At 41.0% G+C, this 17,685-nt stretch overlaps 1 long non-coding RNA gene across 2 annotated transcripts in view; it reads right to left on the reverse strand.

Moving 5' to 3' along the window:
• The window catches only part of LOC110391070, a 90,489-nt gene that overhangs the window by 49,328 nt on the left and 23,476 nt on the right, over nucleotides 1–17,685 (reverse strand). For both annotated transcript variants that reach the window (XR_002433963.1, XR_002433962.1), the window contains exon 2: nucleotides 16,137–16,252. This is a non-coding gene — a long non-coding RNA (uncharacterized LOC110391070). The remainder of the gene's footprint in view (nucleotides 1–16,136; nucleotides 16,253–17,685) is intronic.

Genomic DNA, 17,685 nt, shown 5'->3' on the forward strand with positions numbered 1-17,685 from the left:
GGTTTCACCAAGGGAAAGTCATGCCTGTCCATAGGTGGCCTTCTGTGATGGAGTGACAGCGTTGGTGGACAAAGGGAAGGCAACAGATGCCATCTATGTGGACTTCTGTAAGGCCTTTGACATGGTCTCCCACAACATCCTTATTTTCACGAGTAGACAGTGATAGAACAAAGGGGAATTATGTTAAACTAAAGGAAGGGAAATTTAGATTGGATGTTGGGGGAAGTTTTTTACTGATAGAGTGGTAAGGTGCTTGAACGGGTAGCCCAGAGAAGCTGTGGATACCTCATCCCTGGAGGTGTTTAAGGCCAGGTTGGATGGGACCCTGGGCAAACTGATCTATTACTTTACCTAGCAGCTAGCAACCCTACGTGCAACAGGGAGGTTGGAATTAGATGATCCTTGAGTTCCCTTCCAGCCCAAGACATTCTATGATTCTACAGAAATTCACCATTTTCCATAGCATATATATAGTTCAAACTGATTTCCCATCATGCAGTCATAGTAATTAACTCTGTTGCTTTAAATTGATATTATGATCTTATTGTTTTCCACTGAAAATGTGGATCCACTAGTCACCAAACAATGCATGCAAGAGAAGTGAAAAGTAGAAAACCTTGCAGTAACTAGTATTTCAAACCAGTCCCCTTTGATACCTCTTTTTGATACAAAGCCTGTGTTTATTAGGGTAACTGTTTCCTACAGAGAACTTAACATACGCAAAGATGAAGTGCTCATTCATTAGCCTGCATTTTTTTTTTTTTTTTAGTGAAACTGAAAAAACTGATCTGTTAGTTACTTCAAATACGTTCTCTTGTATGGAGATAATGATACATTTTCTTATAATAAGAAGAAAGTCAGCAAGAGCTTATGCAAAAAGTTGCATGATCAGTTTCAGAATTTATCACAACAAACTATATTGGGAGAAAAATTGCAGTTAATATTCAGTGATATAGAAGTTGAGGCTGATACAGTTATCTTTCTTTCATAAGGTGAACTGATTTCATCAGTCTTTTCATTTCCTTTGTAAAGTACCTAAATGCAAGTGATTTAAGAACCTCTGAATTGGGTTTTGCTGATAATATCTCAAGACAAAAAGCCATAGCCTGTAAAGGAAGTTTCCATAATTCTTTTCTCTCAGTTATCTACGTTATGGATATCATGATATTTTCTGAAAGAGACTGCAAACAAGCAGCTTCACTTAATGGCCACATTACAAAGTAATCACTTTTTTAAAGGGTATAGAAATAGTATAAGTCTCCATCTCCATTCTGACATAAAATTTCTGATTATGAGAGACACCAAACTATGCATGGCTTATACCACAAACTGTCTCAGAAATACTTTCCTCTTTCTCCTTATGTGGACTGCAGCATAAAAATCTTTTATATATAGACATATTTTCTATCACTTGTGAAATTTTTACTTCATGTATTTTGATTTTTTCCCTTCTATTTTGTCCCAAATTTAGAACAGAAATAAAAATTCTTGATAAAAACCAATGGAAATTTTTGAAAGATCAAACTGAAATGTTTTATAAACTAGCAATGTTTTTTCACAACTGAAGTGAATTGTGTCATTAAAAGAATGTATATAATGTTATGTTTACACATAATTTTAAATTATTTATATTGTCTTAGAAATATTTAGAAAATGAAACAAAAATTTTGTTACCTTGAAAGAAACTTATCCATTCATCCAAACCATGTTATCCAACAGAACATTGTTCCAAATTTTTCTGCCAAGTCATTGTCTGTTCAAAATTGCTTAAGACATCTCCCATTTTCCAGGAAATTAAAGCCTGAGAAAACTACGGTGATAATCAAGATAGAAACTGAGAGCAAATAAGGTCTTCATTTATTCTACTGTGCAAGATGATCTGGTCTGATGTATGTGGTCGGCTCTCTGTGGTTCACATCCAAGAACTCTGTCAGCCTGTATGTAGGCTTTCCTCTGTCTTTGTAGTCTCAAATTGCCTCCAGCAAATTTTTGAGAACCATAAGGAAATGTGGTCCTGGGCTGAATGTGGTGAGGAGTGGTGTGGATATATGAACAATAATCTGTGAGGAGGGTAGTCTCATACTTTAAATATCTGTCCTGGCAATAACATTATTGCTTTTGTTAGGAAAATTTCTGTTCCGATAAGCTTGCCCAATCATCTTCGTCACACACACACACACAAAAAAAAAAAAAAAAAAAGACAGAGTAGAGTCTTCAACTGTCCTTATTTGAATAAAGGGAGAGTCCACTGGGGCATACTCCTGTGGGGTCTCTCAAAGTATTGGGGGACACAGCCTCTCTTTTATTCTTGTGCCCAGAGGCTAGTGGGTCTTTCCCTCCTTCCCCATTGGCTGAGGTACTCAAGGTTCACATTCTTCTCAATTTGCCTATCAGCTATCCCACCCAGTAAGTAACAAAAAAGCCTCATGAAGTGAGCTTTGAGCCAAGAAAAAAGAAATGTTCGGACAGCATGTCACTTGCTATGGCCAAAGCCGCAGCTTTAGACTCTGGGCAATACTTTTGTTAATGACCAAACTCTTTACGTCTGGCACAATGATCTGCCAAACACGGTCTTCTAATGGGAGGTTCCCTTCACTCTTCTCATCCCATTGTTCCTTTCTCCAATGTTACAATATACGTCCTAAAGAAGATTTCTTGGAAAATTCCCCAGTTCCAACAAAGGTGTATAACCCATTATAGAATACCATAATAATGGCACAAAACACAAAAACAACATCCTGTTTTCTCCTTTCCACACTCATTTGAAAGAAAGGTCTGGACTTTCATTTTCTATGGCACCAGTTGCTAACACAAAACTTGTTCACAGGTCTATTCAACTATTTAACATGCAATACATTGCCCCCACCTGAACTAAGAATGTTAACTTTCTCATCACTCCACTTTTTCTCCTGTTCATCCTTGGGGGACATCTGAAGCCTCCTCCCCATCAGAAAGTTTGTGCTTGAGTGTATAGAGCTACCAAACTCACTTTTTTTTTCTTCCTTTGTTACTTGGCACCACCTACAATTTTTCTCCTTAACCATCTTATCTGGGTAGTTCTTTTTTTTTTTTTTTTTTGCTCCCATCATTCTTTCCTGATTACGAACTTAAATCTCTCTCTCTTTCTCTCTAACCTCCCCCTTTACGAGAGACAAGGCACTGCCACCCAGAAACCACATGTTCTGGGTACCTCAGTGCAACCCGAAGGGGCTCACTTTCCAGTCTACCACAATCTCCTGGTGTAGTCCAAACCACAAGGTCAACCTCCGCATAGGCTTTTTCTGGCAATCCATGCAGGGTCACTACAGCACCAGATTCTTCCTGTCCCTTGATTATATTAAGTAACACTCCCAATTTAGCCATTAAATATCTTCCAGATAGATTACAATCACAGTTTGTCACATACAAAAACTCATGTATCTCAAATTTATCTCCCCTACTTATTAATCTTGGTTGAAGAAAGTGTACCCTTTTATCATTCCCACCAACTTCTCAATTTACTGAAGATGCACCCGGGGCATATCTTCCCTCTGCCTTGGGAAGGAAATTTAAAATGAGTCTGGGTCAGGAGGACCCACTTTACAGGTTATCAAGGGCTCCATATTGGTGGGTCCCTGAAACATAGTGAGCTCCTGACCCCATGGAAGTCCATTTCTCTTACACACTGTACTATCTCCTGACTAGGGGCTGCCTTCCAACTGGCTTGTCTCCAGGGGCAATTTCTCAAAACCATGCCCCCCTTTGTCTGCATCCCCAGCACATATCCCTTCCTGGCTTAGGTCGAGGCGATTCCTGTCTCGTTATGGAATATTCAACTCCTCCACTCAGGAGTCACCCAAAACCACTCAACCGCTCCTCCCTGGGGTCTTACAGGTCCCTGCAACCCTTCCCAAGGAGGCTGTAGGGATGACTGAGTGTCCTGGAATTATCTTTAGATTTATCTGTGTCCATGACAGGGGGACAGCAGGGCCACAGGTACACCCTGAGGGGGGGGGGGGGGTGGATGGTGACAGTTCACAGGCAAATTCAGCCCAATTCTGTGACTAATAGGGCAGGGGATCCATGGACCCATGCCCTGGGAAAGGGAAAAAGGGGGAAGGGCAGGGAGATGGGAGATGGGCCTAAAAACAGCACAGCAGCAGTGATCTGAGGAAGAAAGCTAATTTACTAAATATGATATCAGAATGCAAGATAACACAGTATAATAGGAATTGAGGCTAATAAATCAAATAAGAGAGAGAGTGTCCAAAACTGAAGACCTTACTCTAAAACTGAAGACAAAATGGCTAGGGAACACACACACACTGCCGGGCAGTGAAAAGAGAGAGTCTCGTGACTTGTGAGCAGTTTCATCTTTCCCTCTGAACACAAAGTCCTTTGGGGTATGTAGCTGTTCTTCTTTTCTGAGAACCAGGTACCTGGAAAATCGGCAGCCCATGGAACTGGAGCATTAACTCTTAACTCCCGGTGCTTTACATGATGTTGTGATGTGGAATACCAATAACAAAAATCATAAAACTGTGACACTGAGCCACCACTCTAGTCCTCATTGTTAATTTTTCCTCATCATGTTTCATGTTCCTGGCTACTTTAGAACTTGGATAGCATTAAGGGTTTATCAGGTCTTAATGCAAGGGGTCATCCCAAGTGCAAAGGGTTACCAAGATCCCTTTCTTCAACTTACTGCCACCCTCACTTGGGCATCCTTCCCTTTTTACTCTCCCACAGTCCCCATTTCAACTCACCAATGAAATTTTGTCACAGAGTTCTCTGCTCCTCTGTTAATTTCCTTTTTCTTTCCTTACAGATTTCCCAGTCCATCATCCTGTCTGTATCTGGGATGGTCCTGATAACCCAATCAATACCCTTGTGCTGATGAACTCCAGAGCAAGTTGACCATCCAAAATCAGTGAGGGTGCCCGTCAGCTCACTCAGGTGCCCACCAACCCCAGAAGATGGACAGATCCCAGACAAGCCCCCAAGTTGTTAGGAAAATTTCTGCTCCAATAGGCTTGCTCAATCATCTTTATCGCAATAAGAGACAGAGGAGAGCCTTCAGCTTTCTTTATTTGAATAAAAGGAGAGTCCACTGGGGCATACCCCTGTGGGATCTCTCAAAGTACTGGTGGGCATTGCCCTACTTCTATCCCCATACCCTGGCTCTAGTGGGCCCTTCTCCCTTTCCCCATTGGCTGAGGTACTTGGGGTTCACATTCTTCTCAATTTGCCTATCAGCCATCCCACTCAGTAAGTACCCTCCCCTTTGTTTCCTTTGTTTATACGAACTTCATAATCTAGATTCAGATTTTGTTGTTTTACCCAACTCGAACTATCTTCATATCTTGTAAAGTCTATCACTCTTTGTTCTGCCCAGAAAACAAGCTTTACACTTAGGTACTAAGCTAGCATCTCCTGCCATACACTTGCAAGGTAAGTTTGTTTAGCCGGATCCTTGTCATTGAAATTCTTTTTCTCAGCTTTTTCTTTATCTTGTTTTGATGGGACTCTTTATCCTTCTTTTGTTCTTCACAAATTTTATTTTGCAAGGACACCTTCTCCTTGTTTTTCCTTCACCTTCCAGTGGTACAACTCCTCAGATACTCTAAATTAGAGTGCATAAAATTCCCATATTTCAAAGTGTGTTTGTCCATGCAATAATATAAGTAGGAAAAGTATGAAAGATCTGAGATAAGTTAAGAATAATAGTTAAGACTAAAAAATAGCAGCCATACTGAGCTAACATCTTTGGTGTGCTTCAACCCACTGTTACACCCCTTGCTTATTGTCAGAAGGATTAATGAAGTATAAAGTTTCTGTCAAAATCTGAAGTTTTATTTTGATTTTTCATGAACCACAGGCCATGCTCAGGGAAATAATTCAATTTCCTCTGTGTAACATTGATCCCATTAGAACCCATGAGGAAAAATACAGATCACAGCCTGAACAGGCAATTAGCCTGTGAGAAAGGTCTCGTGTTATCTTGGGAATGCAAGCAAAGCATCTCAGCCTGTGCTCCTGCACATAGAAAAAAACTTGCTCAGGAGAAATTGTTCTGCAGTTGTAACTAAGTAGCCTTGCATTCTGCAAATGTCTTTGCTTACCCTGGTGCATGATGCTTTGTCTCCTGTTGTTATACATATCGCCACGGTACCAAGGAATAGTGCGAATACTCTATTGGCCAACCACTCCCAGTAACACAAGTACTTCTCCATTAAACTGATGAATATTAATTTGCCTATGCATACTTTCTTTGGTATACATAAACTTTACACAGAACTGCTGGTACTTTTGCATGACAACCGGCATAGTCAGCAGGTCCTGAGGAAAATAATGCTGGGAAGGGAAAGAGAATAGATCTGGTGAAGGAAATTTCAAGTATGATGGGGAAATCCCAGGGTGTAAACAGAACTCCATGTGTTATGCAGGTGCCCAAGAAAAGAGAAATGATGACTGTCATGAGAGTACATAGACACCCTGATACTGCCAAAGGAATTATTTACAATTTTAGAAACAGAGCAGATATCAGAGGACTAGAGAAATGAGGACCCTGAATTGGACCATGTCTGAGTTCTTTAGCATGGTGATCATGGGTTCAGATTATCTAGCCTGTCTCCCCCTCAGAGTTGTTGAAGAGCTGTAGCACATACTTGACGCAGAAAGGGCATATTTGTGCTGATGAAAATTGGCAATCTACCACAGTTGTTGTGGGACAAAAAGAAAAGACGACCAGGGCAGAAGAAAGTAGATTTGGTTCTGATAAAAGCAGGCCATTACCTGTGGGGTGTTAGGCCAATAACGAAAATAACAGCGAAGGAAAGAAAGGCATATCTACTCCTCCATGGTCAGATCCAGCAAGGAAAGAAAATATCCCACACCCCAAATACATCCCTCCTCCTGGGGAAGAAACTGCTAGGCCTGGAGAATAAAGAATAGTGCCCAGAAAGCATTGGGTAGAAAAAACTTACCAGCACATTATTGATAATAGCTCATATAGACATATATTGTAATCGATCTTTAAGGATGATTTATTTATTTATTTTTAATAAATATAGGATCACAAATTTTAATGTTAACACACCTAGGTTCTGAGAAGCTGAGTATGCAACTCAGGCAGCAAAGAGTTAAGATCACCAATGGAAACAGTACAAAAAATTGCGTGCCAAATTGCCAAAGATGATTTCTATCTTCCAGGCAATAAATATATATCAACCACTTGCTCTACTGTAACAATTGGAAAGATCAACACAATGGAAAGGGGTTACAAAAAGAGGTGTAACAACAAAGGGACTGACATGACAGCAGTGCTATAATAGAAAGGAAAAAGGTTGCACATCTGTCTCCAAGGATCTAGGTTCACAGGGGAAACTCCGCAGAAGCAGAATCCCCAGAAAGAGAGATCCTTCCACTGTGCCAGTCAGCCCTTAAATGAGGCCTAAGAGAGGTGGAGCCCAGCTCCACCCCTTCTGGTCGCACAGGTGACTTGCCCTTACCTGTGCTCCCAGGGCTGACCGGGTCTTTTCCCCAGGTGCTCAATCAGTGGCTCAGGCCAGGACTCAACAGTTCCCATACACTCTACAATTATAAATTGTCATGAGAAATATTTTGGGTTTTGGTATTTTAAACCTTGGTGCCTATTTTTTCAGTTCAAAAATTGATCCAAATCCCTGTAGAAACAAGGAGGCTATAATGTGTTTATTTTTCTCAGCCGTTACACTCTTTTAAGGCAGGAATTACAGATGTGCCACAATATCCCATTTCTGCTGCTGCATAGAGTGGAATTTGTGAAATTATAGCAAATTTGGAAAACAACAAATAATCTCTCTTTTCCACATTGCTTATGCTGTGTATGCTAAACTTCTACAAATGGTCTCACTCCCTAAAGATGTGAAGGAATTTCCCCTGAAAACAAACAAACAAAAAAAAGAGGTGGGAGGAAGCACTGGCAGCAGTATGACTGCTGTTGGCTATTGGCTAATTTTGCAGAATTTAAAGAAACAGAATAACAATATACTGAAGAGAAAAGGGAAGGCTTTATGATCTGCATGGCAAATTGATTGTATCAAACTATTTAAATAATCTTGAAGATATTTATACATCCTCACAGGAGAGAAAGTAGTTGATTAAGAAGCCTAAAACAGCTGGCAGGCAAAATACAGCGTAAAGTCTACTGTTTTGGTTCTCATATATAATTACTCCTGATGTTATCTAAAGTGATAATAGCTAAGATTATGATATTGGGGTATAAAAATCTGTGTTGGAGTGGATGCTCTTTGTTTATAACCTGGTGCTGGTCTTTTATTTAAAGATTATAGAGATTATGAAGAATATGGAAGTCTCATAGAAGGTATTTGAAATTTTCAAAGATAGGAAACTGATGTCTCAAAGGGTAATCACTATCACTTTTGTCTGGCTGAGGTATTTTGCTTAAGGTTGAAGCTTCACTTTAAGTTCTAGATGTCCTGCTTAGCTGGGATAAACAACCTTCCCAAGACAGGATGTTGCTCTTCAGAGGTCCAAGATAGCCATAAATAACAAAGTCAGTCAGTCTGAATTTCTTCCAGGTTCTGGCTGCTGCAGGGAGGATGTCGTTAAGTTGGACTCCAGCATGCACCGGATAATTTTTCTGGGGACTTCCCTTACAGTTCTCTGGCAGGGGATGGCTAGCTGTTAAATATTCAATAAAGAGAGATTGTAATTTTATGTATTGTAATCAGTGGTGGCCAATGTATACTCTGGATGGTCAAGAATACTCACTAGTAGTTGGTGTTCTAAATTATCATACAATTTTGCAATTAATTTTATTTTGTAGGAGGGCGGACAATGATCTTTCCAGGTTCTTCCGCAACAGTATCTTCAGAGTCCTACCAAATCTATCTATTGCTACAACTTAATAGTTCAGAACCTAGCTAACTGGGACATACCATCTGATGTGAAGTTATATCATTATATTGATTATTCAGTGCTGACCTCCACGTCTCTATCTGCAATAGAGAATGTGGTAGGCTCTTTGTCTTCTTATTTACAGGAAAAACGATGGACCATCAATCCTCAGAAGGACCTGGATTATCTGACAAATTTTTGGGTATTGTCTGATTGGGTAAGACAAAAGTCCTACTTAATGTGGTTATTGACAAGATACAAACATATTGGTTATTGACAAGATACAAACATTCTCTGTACCCAGTATAGTAAAACAATGGCAAGAGTTTTTAGGTACATTTTGACACTGGTGGTTGCTTATACCACATTTAACACAGATCTTGAGATCCTTGTATCAGTTGGTAAAAAACAGGCCAGATGTGGAACTGAGGCCAACAACAACAGGAAACCTTTCATCAGGTGAAGCTAGCAATGGAACAGATACAGGCATTAGGCACACCACTCTCCCTGACAAATTAAATGTGCATGTGATTCAAGAGGGATTTGGGTGGGGACTGTGGCAGCACCAAGGCTCGCACTCCAATAGGGTTTTGATCACAGGACTGGCATGGAACAGAAGAATAATATAGTATGTCAGAGAGACAGTTACTAGCCACATGTACTCTGCATTACAAGCAGTGGAGCCAATAACACAGTCAGCTGTGAAGCTGTAGTAAAAACAGCCCTATCAGTTCAGGAGTGGGTGAAAAACTTGACCCATATTCCTAAGACAGGGGTAGCCCGATCTCGGACAGCAACACACTGTGTCACCCACTTGAATCGATGTAGTCGCTTGTTCTCTTCTCCATTAAAAGAAGAATTACAGAAAATCTTAGTTCCAGTAGTTTATCAGATTCACCAGATGCTACTACAGTTAATCCAGCAGGAGGAAGTTCTGTACACAGAGACAAACACCTCAGTAGATACTTGCCCGATTGACTGTCACAGTATATGAACAGGCTAGGAAAGATGTGAGACCTCTCCGAAAGGAAACTGGAGACATGGTCACAAGGGATAGAGAGAAAGCTGAGGTGCTCAATGACCTCTTTGCCTCCATCTTCACCAGCAATGAGCCTAGCCACACTGTCCAAGCTGCAGAAAGCAAAGGCAAGAACAGGCAGAAGGTGAATCTACCTACTGTAAGTGAAGATCAAGTGTGAGACAATCTGAAGAACCTGAACATGCACAAGTACATAGGACCCGATGAAATCCATCCATGGGTTCTGAGGGAACTAGTGAATGAAGTTACCAAGGAAAGGAAAAGGGGAAACATAACCCTTATTTTCAAGATGAGAAGTAAAGAAGATCCAGAGAACTACAGGCCAGTCAGTCTCACCTCTGTGCCTGGCAATGTCATGAAGTAGATCCTCCTGAAGGCCCTACTAAGGCACATGGAAAATAAAGATGAGGTGATTGGTAGTAACCAACATTACTCTACCAAGGGCAAGTTGTCCATGACAAACTTGGCCTTTTACGATGGAGTTACAGCATCAGTAGATAAAGGAAGAGCAACTGACATCTACCTGGACTTGTGCAGAGTTTGACACTGTCCCAAATGACATCCTGGTTGCCAAATTGAGGAAAAATGGATTTGATGGATGGACCACTCTCTGGACAAGGAATTGGCTGGATGGTTAACCTCAGAGAGCTGAGTTTAAAGGCTCAAAGTCTAAGTGGAGACCAGTGACAAGTGGCATTTCCCAGGGATCAGTGCTGGGACTGGTGTTATTTAACATCTTTGGAGGCAACATGGACAGAGGGATTGAGTGCATCCTCAGCAAGTTTGTAGATGACACCGAGCTGAGTAGTGCAGTTGACACACTGGAGGGAAAGGATGCCATCCAGAGGAATCCTGACAGGCATGTATGAACCTCATGAAGTTCAACAAGGCCAAGTACAAGATCCTGCACCTGGGTAGGGGCAATCTCAAGCACAGATCCAGGTTGGGTGGAAAATGGTTTGAGAGCAGCCCCAAGGAGAAGGATTTGGGGGTGTCGATTGATGAATGACTCAACATGAGCTGGCAATGTGCACTTACATCCCAGAAGGCCAACCATATCCTGGGCTGCATCAAGAGATGGGCTGGTTTGGTCCTGTTCCCTGACTGATTGGGGCAGAGGGACCCACGGACTCAATCCCTGGAAGTGGAGTAGGGGGTAGGGAAAAGGTAAGGAGATGGGCCTAAAAGCAAAGGAGCGGCAATGAAAAGAGAAAACCAATATTGTTAATATGATAGCGGAATGCGAGATAACACAATACAATACAATATAATTTGAATTGAAGCTAATAAATCAAATAAAATGAGGTAGAGAGTGTCCAAAACCAAAGACCTTACTCTAATGCTGAAGGTGAGATGGCTAGGGAGCACACACCAAACTGACTAGCAGTAAATGAAGGGCAATCTTGTGACTAGCGAGCAGTTTTGTTTCCCTCTAAATGGAAAATGGAAACAGAATAGTGAAGTCTTCTGGAATTTGTAGTTCTTCTCCTCTTCTGAGATAAGTATACATGGAACTGTCAGCAATACACTGAACTGGAGCATTAACTTTTTAACTCCCAGGGCACTACATGATGATATGATGTGGAATACCGATAACAAAAATCACATCCATGACAGAGACCCCACCTGGAGTACTGCGTCCAGTTCTGCAGACCCCAACACAAGAAGGACATGGAACCGTTGAAGTGGGTCCAGAGGAGAGCCATGAAGATGATCAGAGGGCTGGAGTACCTCCCCTATGAGGACAAGCTGCAAGAGTTAGGGCTCTTCAGCCTAGAGAAGAGAAGGCTCTGAGGGGACCTTATAGAGACATTCCTGATGGGGGCCTACAGAAAAGCTAGGGAGGGACTTTTTATATGGGCATATAGCGACAGGATGAGGGGAAATGGCTTTAAACTGGAAGAGGGTAGATTTAGACTAGATACTAGGAAGACTTTACTGTGAGAGTGATGAGACACTGGAACAGATTGGCCAGAGAGACCATGGATGCCCGCTTTCTGGAGACATTCAAGGCCAGGCTGGATGGGGCTTTGAACTACCTGGTCTACGGGTTGGAACTGATGTGTTACCCAAAAGCCAGTGTAAGAATATTGCCTTACCCCAAATCCTTGAATAAGAGTCCTAATAAGTCTTCTGTGCATGTGATACTGTGAATTTATGGTCAATATCGCTGGTTGTACCTACCATTTAATTGGATTGAACAACGAACTTGGGGATGGCTTTACATACCCAGTATAATACATTTCAAATTGCCACAAATATCAACTAATTTACAATATTTTCTTGCCAGGTATCAATATAGGTGGACTGTTCGGTGGTTCTATGCAATGGCCATCTTCTTGCCATAAGCTACAATTATCACTACTGAATAGCAAATATCTGCATTAGCTAACCTTACTGCAGCAGCACTAAATTTAACTCATCAAATTATTGGGCTGATTAACTCAGAATTAGAACATATGTGAAAAACTGTACTACAGAATCACGTGGCATTAGGCATATTGACTGCTGCCCACTGGGGTGCCTGTGCAATCATTAACACTGATTATTGTGAATACATTCCTGATTCTTCCAGTAATGCAACTCATATGATGACACAGATGAAGACTCAAATTACTCTAGTCGAACAACTAATAGATGATCCTGTCTCTACCTGGTTAGCCTCCAAACATTTGTGGTAGATGAAAAGCTTGCACAGTATTACTGTATTCTGTCTTGTTTGTCTTATTAGTTGTTGCACACTCTTATGTGTGATTTGGATGCAGTGCACTTCAGCTATCTTCAAAAGAGCTACGTCCTGGTTTAAACCATGAAAGTGTGGAGTGTACGGAAAAAAATACAGATCACAGCCTGAACAGGTGACTAGCTGGTGAGAAAGCCTGTGCTCTTGTGCATAGTCAGAAGAAGCTTGCTTTGGAGAAATTGCTCTGCATTTGTAACTAAGTATCCTTGCTTTCTGTAAATGATCTTGCTCATACTGATACGCTATGCTTTATTATCTCTTCCTGTTACGTATATGTCAACGGTTTACGGGCGTTCAGCCCTGGTCCGTGATGAATGGGATGGGGGACCCACGGACCCACGCCCTGGGAAGGGGAAAAAGGGAAAAAAAAAGGTAGGGAAATGGGCCTGAGAGCAAAAACAGCGGCAACAATCTGAGGAGAAACAAACTAATTTACTAAATAAGATATCGGAATGCAAAACAACACACTATAATACAATATAATTACAATTTAAGCTGATAAATCCAATACAGAGAGAGAGAATGTCCCAAAATCAAGGTAGGCCTTACTCTACTACCAACGATAAGACGGCTGGGGAGCGAGGTGTTGCCAGGACGAGAGATGGGCGGAAAGAGAAGGGACAAGGTCTCGTGATCTGCAAGTTTTTATCTCTTCCCTCTGGCCAGAAATGGTAGCAGAGAAGCAAAGTACCCTGGGGAATGTAGTAGTCCTTCTCTTCTGAGAACCAGGTACATACACTACATGATGTTATGATGTGGAATACCAATAACCAAAAATCATAAAACCATGACAGTATATATGGCCACGGTACCAAGGAGTAGTACAGACACTATTGGCTGGCCACCCCTAGTACCATGATTATCATTACCTCTCTATTAAACTTGCCACAGTGTAATTTCTTTGGGAACAATAAACCTTACGCGGAAGTGCTGGTGCTTTTGCATAACAGAACCTTATGTTATTTTGAGCTCTTGTAGGTCAGAAGAATTACTTTGTTGACAAAATAAGCTACAGAAATGTCCTTACCATGCATATAGTAAAATGAAATGGAGTGATTGTGTCTCATTCCCTTACGCAGATCAAGGTAAAGAAGAGCCTGCTACAGGACAGTGTTCTGATACTGAATGCTGCTTATGCAGATGCTCCCACTTACTGAAACCCCATCCTTCCCCAAAAGCTAGTATTTGAGCTTTAGTAAGTTAGGTATGATTTTCTGCAGTAACAAATCTCTTATGAATGTTCTTCAAAGTAATTTTTATAGTTGATTGTAGTTATTTATCCTTTCTTCTTAGAAATGAAAGGAAAAACTTTTCCTTTTTTATCCACATAATCACTGGTTGCAGAGCTTGTCATTATTGTGTACATGAAGTTTCTCCATTTCATCTCTGTGGATTGCTCTTTAGTTTACTCACAATGTTGCACATTTAGGAGTTCAAGAAAATAATATTTTTATCTATCGCTGTGAAAATTTAGATTGAATGATTGTGGATCTTGACTAATGTTGGCTAGTTCATGGTGGCCCAGCAATAATTTTTTCTCCACCTTAACACTTATCTGATGATAAAATGACAAATATGAAATGAGTGTGAAACTACAATGTTGAAGTCAATCTCTGTAAGTGTAAATAGGTGCACAAAGTAAAGATCAATGAGAAAACTTCTATTTTCTTCCAATCTGTCACATTTAGAGACTTTTAAGTGCTGGTCTTCACATTAAGTTAGTGCAGTTCACATCAGTTAAGGGGGAAAAGATTCTAGCCCAGGGAGACTTAGCTGATCACAGTATGAAGAAAACATGACTTGACAAAACCAAAATCTGCCATTACATTAACTAGAGGATCAGTGACCTCAGTAGCTCTTCCCCTTTTTCTCTCCTTTGCTTTGCTACATGCACCATGAAATGTGCATTGACTCGACAGCCAACAGAGCACTGAAAATCTAGTCCTTGACTCACTGAGCTGATCTGTTAAGTTGCTGAGTTCCACTGTGTACATTGTTCTATAAACTAAAAATGTGCTGTAAAGAGATCTATTTAGATCCCTGGATAACCCTTTAATTTCCAGTTTCATTATTTTCCATCTTGTCCACTGTCTTTTGCTCACAAAATATCATTGACTAGAAGACAGGTTCTTGAAATACCTTATAGCATTCTGTGTTCGCAGTAGAAATTTGGCTTCTGATCACTTGCAGTCAATCCAGTTCAATCTTTGTCTCACTTAAGATAAAATTTTTATGAAAAACAGCTTCCTGGCTAAGACCAGAACATGGAGAATTAAAATTTCAGGGATTTAATTGGATTTTCCCGTGTGATACATGCCATTCTGTTTACTCCTCTACAGAGTCTAGGGAAGTCATCTTCAAAAGCTTGCAGATAGTTCACATACCAGGAGAAACTGCTTCTCAGTAATGAATCCACAGTAAATTTATCTCAATTCCAGAACAGCAGTCTATACCACTGCAGACTATAGTGCTATAGCAGTTTATATTTTGAAAAAGAACCTTCTTTCCTCTCCTTCTAAGTATTAAGTTTCACTTGGGAAACTTCTCTCAACAGCTCTGTTGTTTTTTTCTTTTTCATACAGAATCATGAGCTGCTGAAAGGCCCCAATTTAAGTCCTGCTGGATGACAGAGCCCCACAGATGGTCTCTGCAGAAAGGACATCCAGCATGACTCCAGGCCCCATCTGGAGTACTGCGTCCAGGCCTGGGGCCCCCAGCACAAGAAAGACGTGGAGCTCTTGGAATGAGTTCAGAGAAGGGCCACCAAGGTGATCAGAGGGCTGGAGCACCTCTCCTATGAGGAAAGGTTGAGGGAACTGGGCTTGTTTAGTTTGGAGAAGAGAAGGCTCCAGGGAGACCTCATGGTGGTCTTCCGATACTTGAAGGGAGCATATAAACAGGAGGGGGAATGATTGTTCATGAGGGTGGATAGTGATAGGACAAGGGAGAATGGTTTTAAACTGAGACAGGGGAGGTTTAGGTTAGATATTAGGAGGAAGTTTTTCACTCGGAGGCTGGTGACACACTGGAACAGGTTGCCCAGGGAGGTTGTGGATGCCCCGTCCCCGAAGGTATTCAAGGCAAGGCTGGCTGTGGCTCTGGGCAGCCTTGTCTAGTGGTTGGCGACCCTGCACTCAGCAGGGGGGTTGAGACTAGATGATCTTGGAGGTCCTTTTCAACCCAGGCCATTCTATGATTCTATGATTCTATGGCTCTTGGTGAAAGCCTCTCACCAGATCTTATATTTGATTTCCTTTGTGAGGGTGTGTTTTACCAATTGATGAGGTCAACAGGAAGGACACAGACAGCAACAAAAGGGATAAGCTTATTTTACTGTCTATTTCAAAATAATAAAAAAATAAAGCATTGCGCATAGTAAAAAGGATATCAGTAAAGAAAATAAGCATCTAGTTGTTACTACATGAGGTTAGCAATAGTGATTAAGACATATCATCAATTGCCCCAATACTTTACCACATCCAGATCCACAGATGCTGAAGAGCCCTGATTGCAGTGAGGATCATCTGGGAACTCCTATGGCGGTGTGTTCACCCTGTAGGTGAGGTCTCCAAAGTTGTTGCAAGCAAGGCCTATGTAAACAAATCTATGTAACAGTCAGTTGGAACACCTGGTTTCCTCTTCTTCCTGTTGGTTTTCCACCCAAACTTGGCCAGAATTCATGGAAGAACCAAGGGAATTGTGCTATGTATTTTGGTGTACCGCAGGCTTCTTTGGTAAGACTGTCTGCCTAGGACCCCACAGCATGCTTAACAGAGTAACAAACATTACAGCAAAGTTCCCTTGTGATCAAGGAAGATATCATTTGACTGTAATTACTGCATAATAAGCATTATAACAGAGCTTTTGTAGAGAAACACCAGAATATACACTCATACTGACATGACAAAATATGGATAAATGTCATCTTATATATGCATTTAATACTAAACATACTAGATATACTCTGTGAGATTGTGAGTTTCATTTATAGGTCAACTTTGATTCAGGGCTTATCTTGGGTTCCAGTATTTCAGGGTGATGATGTTGGAAGGGACCTGTGGAGATCATCCAATCCTATCTCCCTGCTAAAGCAGGTTACCTAGAGTAAGCTGCACAGGAAAGCATTCAGGCAGGTTTTGAATATGTCTAGAGAAGGAAGGAGACTCCACCACCCTTCTGTATATCTTGTTCTAGTGCTCAAGAATGGAAGAAATTATTTCTGGATTGAAGTGGAGGGTGCCTGGTATTGACGCCGTACATTTTATTAGATTCTGGATGTAGCGTATCTTGGTGGGCTGACAATAGGCACTTTTGAATCCCCAGCTGCAAAAGCTAAGTGATGACAGCGACACTGACCTTTTCCTTGTTTATGTTTAAAAGACCTTCTTGTAGTGAGCATAACAGCCATATGAATGGAATAATCTAAGGAGTGCGAATGCAAAATCTTCTGATTTCCTCTTGTTGGAGTGAACAGTAACGTGAGATTTGGGAACATCTAGACTCAGGAAGCACGTTTGCTCTTGAGTTTGTATTGTGTCAATTAATAGGCTTAACAATGCCAATCCTCTGAAAGGTTTATCACCTACAGCCTTATAATCATATTGCACAGTGTTAATGGCATACAACAGAGGTATCTTTTCTTCTAATAAACTTTTTTCCAGTGTTGTCTGTGTTTGCGTGTGCTACAAGAAATACATTGATACCCAGTTTCATCTTGGTATTTCAGGAAGAAAACAAAACAGAACTTTAGTCACTGCTACATGTATCAGAATGCTGCTAATCTGATGAAAAGAGGTTACCTGATACAGATAGAAAAGAGATGAGATTGAAATCATGTGAGCATTACCTGAACTGCTCCCCGTCCTGCATGCTGTCCTATATGCTAGAGGTATAAAGTAAGATCTTAAGTGCTGGAATCTTCTATACAGAGGAAACTGTCTCTAGTTTAGTGATGAACATAAACAGTTATTCTCTCCTTTATACACTAATCTTCCTGCATATTCTAGAAAATTAAGGTATGGGG

Source organism: Numida meleagris, unplaced genomic scaffold, assembly GCF_002078875.1.
Source record: "Numida meleagris isolate 19003 breed g44 Domestic line unplaced genomic scaffold, NumMel1.0 unplaced_Scaffold288, whole genome shotgun sequence".
Classification (NCBI taxonomy): Eukaryota; Metazoa; Chordata; class Aves; order Galliformes; family Numididae; genus Numida; species Numida meleagris.